The sequence below is a fragment of the Apium graveolens genome, chromosome 9 (genome assembly GCF_009905375.1).
Source record: "Apium graveolens cultivar Ventura chromosome 9, ASM990537v1, whole genome shotgun sequence".
NCBI classification, from domain to species: domain Eukaryota; kingdom Viridiplantae; phylum Streptophyta; class Magnoliopsida; order Apiales; family Apiaceae; genus Apium; species Apium graveolens.
The window spans coordinates 112,660,071-112,663,962 of record NC_133655.1 but is presented as its reverse complement, the minus strand read 5'-3'; the positions used below and the strand labels follow the sequence as shown (position 1 = coordinate 112,663,962).

At 39.2% G+C, this 3,892-nt stretch overlaps 1 non-coding gene across 1 annotated transcript; it reads right to left on the bottom strand.

Moving 5' to 3' along the window:
- Positions 1 to 1,676: 1,676 nt before the first annotated feature.
- On the bottom strand, positions 1,677 to 1,783 carry LOC141688564 (small nucleolar RNA R71). The gene has a single exon (XR_012561998.1). It is a non-coding gene; the product is annotated as a small nucleolar RNA R71 (small nucleolar RNA).
- Between the last annotated feature and the right edge of the window lie 2,109 nt (positions 1,784 to 3,892).

The following is a 3,892-nucleotide window of genomic DNA, read 5'->3' as shown; positions in this document are numbered from 1 at the left end:
TTGGGGCCTATATATAAAGATAAAAAGACATTTTTATCAAGAAGGAAGCCAGGGAGAGCATAACAAAGACCTAGAGAGCACAAGACGACTATAGAGAAGAAGACCTAGATTATTCTTGTGTATTCTTTGATTTAGTCGATAACTTGGATGCTTGTTTTTGTTTCATTCTAAACCTTAGTACTTCTATATTATTCATAATATTCAGGATTTAATTACTATCATATTTTCATTGGAACCCATGGTGATGATGTGTTCGATTATCAACTAATCGTTGTCATGGGGTTCTAGCGGATTTACTTATGGATTTCAATTGTTGATTATTCTAAATCTTTAGTGTGTGGTGATTTATGATTTCCTAGTTTGGTTGTGCTTATTCGTCTTTGATGCGTTGCTAATATCTAAGATTGTTTGTTAATCTCTATTAAAGTGAAAGTGAATATAGAGGTTTAGAACTTGCCATGCTAGCATAGGTTTATGTATGAATTGACATGCATAATTCGTGGGTAATTTTAACCATCTTACACACCCTATGTAATCATAATAGATAACTTGCTCTTAACCCGTTATGTTTTCAAATTCTATAGACATAGAGGGTCTAAGCATAATTGGTGTCTACTCAACTTCTATCTTGATTGTGGATGCTTGGTAGTAGGGTGCACTTATATCGAAAGATAGCGTATATTAGTTCCGTGTTATCTGATTAGTTATCATCATCATCGCATGCTATTGATAAAGACATAAACGTTGAATGAAGTATTTAATGAAATTAGAATCCCATGTTTTATTCTCATATAAGTAATTCACTTTTAATCCCTTAGTTTAAGTTTGCTAGTATAATCTCTTAAGTAGTTAATCAACATCAACTTGTTACTTGTCTTAGCTTTGAACGATAATCATACATTGTTGCATAAGTGCATTATCTGAACTTAACCTAAACCAGTCCATGTGGGAACGAACTTGACTTATATCTTATACTACTTCTGATAACGTGTGTTTGCGTGTATTTTTGTGTGTGTTTTAGTGCGAACAAGTTTTTGGCACCGCTGCCGGGGATACGGTGTTAAATTTTAGTTTATGTGCTTGACATCAGTGGTCATTAAAGTTCACTGACTCAGACTATTTTACTTATAAGGGTACTTTGTTGTGTTTCTGGTACTCTAGAGAGCGTGTATGTGAACACGGTCTCAATCTCGGAAGGAAATAATTGAAGAAGATAAATTAGTTGAAGAAGTGGAAGAAGAAGTTTTCGAAGAAGTTGAGAAAGTTGAAGAAGAGGCGATCATTATAATGGGAGAACCAACAGCATAAACGAAAGCGTTGATGGATTATTCTAAACTCAAGATCAATGAAATTCAATCTAGTATTGTCAGGCCAACTATTGCAGCTAATACCTTTGAGGTCAAGCCTGACACTATTCAGATGGTACAGAACTTAGTCCAGTTTGGGGGTTCTCCAACGATGATCCCAATATGCACATTAGGGATTTCATCGAGATCTACGACGCCTTCAAGTTCAATAATATTGCTGAAGATGCTGTAAAATTGAGATCTTTCCCATTCTCTCTGAGGGATAAAGCTAAGAGCTGGTTGCACTCTCTACCACCAGGTTCTATTGCGACATGGGAGGATCTTGCTCAAAAGTTTCTTACAAAATTCTTCCCTATGGCAAAGACAACTGCAATCAGGAATGCTCTTACTCAGTTCGCACATCAATCGGGTGAATCTTTATGTGAAGCTTGAGAGCGTTATAAAAAGATGCTGAGAAAGTGTCCTCATCATGGAATGCCTGACTAGATGGTGATCAATTACTTTTATAATGGCTTGGGAGCACAATCAAGACCTATGCTCGATGCAGTATCAGGTGGAGCTTTATGGGGTAAGAGCTATGAGAAAGCGTATGAGCTAATTGAGATGACGGCTGCGAATGAATATCAGAATCCAACTCAGAGGCTACCACAAGGCAAGGTAGCAGGAGTTCTTGAGGTGGATACATCTACAACTATCGCTGCTCAGTTAAAGGCGTTGACTATGAAGGTCAATTCTCTAACCAACTATGATGTTCAACCGAAAATGAGTGCTTGTGAGCTTTGTGCAAGATCACATGCGACTGAGCAATGTGCTATATCTAATGAATCAGCTCAGTTCATGAGCAACTTTCAGAGGCCGCAGCAACCTGTTCCTGCTACTTATCATCCTAATAATCACAATCATCCGAACTTCAGCTGGAGCAACAATCAGAATACAATGCAACAGCCTTACCAGCAGTTTGGAAACAAGCATTTCAATCCTCCTGGTTTTCAGCAACAGTATGCACCAAGGTAGCAATTTCAGCCACAGGGAATGCAACAGCAATCTCATGGAGGTGTTGGTCCATCTTCTAATGAAAAAACTGAATTGGAGGAGTTGAGGCTTATGTGTAAAAGCCAAGCAGTTTCTATCAAGACTCAAGAGAATCATATTGGGCAGATTGCCAATGCCTTATTGAACCAACCTCAAGGAACTCTTATGAGTGATACAGAGGCTAATCCAGGCAAGAGAGAAGTCAAAAAATAGCTGAAGACAATCACTCTGAGATTGGGAAAGGTCGCGAGCCCTCAGAATCAAGAAAAAGAAAAATCTGAAATTCTTTTCCAGAATGTAGGGGCGCCCACGCCCTATGGCAGCGAGCCCCCGCCCTCCCAAACTTCAAAAGTTGAAATTTTGGCTGATTCTGCTGAGAAGAAGGATGGCGAAGGTGATTAAAAGAAGAAAGAGATCGAAAACACTCCTCCTGAGCAGAATACAGGAGTCAAACATTGTATCCTCCACCTCCATATCCCAAAAGCCTTCAGAAGCAGAAGTTCGACAAGTAATTTGCTAAGTTTTTGGAGGTTTTCAAGAAGTTGCACATTAACATACCTTTTGCGGAAGCTCTAGAACATATGCCGAGCTATCCTAAGTTCATGAAGGGTATTCTATCTCGGAAGCTAAAAATTGAGGAGTTGGAAACCGTTGCTCTAATGGAATAGTGCAGTGCTGCAATAAAAACTCCCTCCTAAACTTAAAGATCTAGGAAGCTTCACGATACCTTGTACCATTGGCAATTTATCTTTCGACAAGTGTTTGTGTGACTTGGGGGCTAGCATCAATCTGATGCCCTTGTCCATGTTCAAGAAACTTGGTTTGCCTGATCTAAAACTGGTAAACATGTCTTTATAGTTGGCTGATGGTTCCATCACTTATCCGCGAGGTACTGACGGTTCCATCACTTATCCGCGAGGTATAGTGGAGGATGTCTTGGTTAAGGTGGATAAACTCATCTTCCCTGCTTATTTTATCATTCTAAACTTCGAGGAAGATAAGAAGATTCCCATTAACTTGGGGAGACCATTCTTAGCTACATGTCGAACTCTGAACGATATGCAGAAGGGTGAGCTTACAATGAGAGTTAAGGGTCAGGATGTGACTTTTAATGTCTTTAATGCAATGAAATTCCCTACTGATGAAGAGAAATGCTTTAAGGTAAAGGTTGGTCAACTCTATAGTGACTTCGGAGCTTGATCAAATGTTAAGGACTGATGCCTTAGAGAGAGCCTTAATAGGGGAATCTGATAGTGAAGATGAAGAAGGAGCAGAGTAGCTGCAGTATTTGAATGCCTCTCCATGGAAAAGGAGATTGGAATTGCCATTCGAGTCTCTTAGCTTATCAGATCTGAAAAACTCTCAGGAGCGTTTTAAGCCATCTATTGAGGATGCTTCCACTTGAGCTAAAACCACTTCCTAATCACTTGAGGTATGCTTTTTTAGGTGATGCATCTACTTTTCCTGTTATTATTGCATCTGACCTGTCAGGTAGTGACAAAGATAAGCTCTTGAGAATTCTGAGAGAATTCAAATCAGCAATTGGATGGACT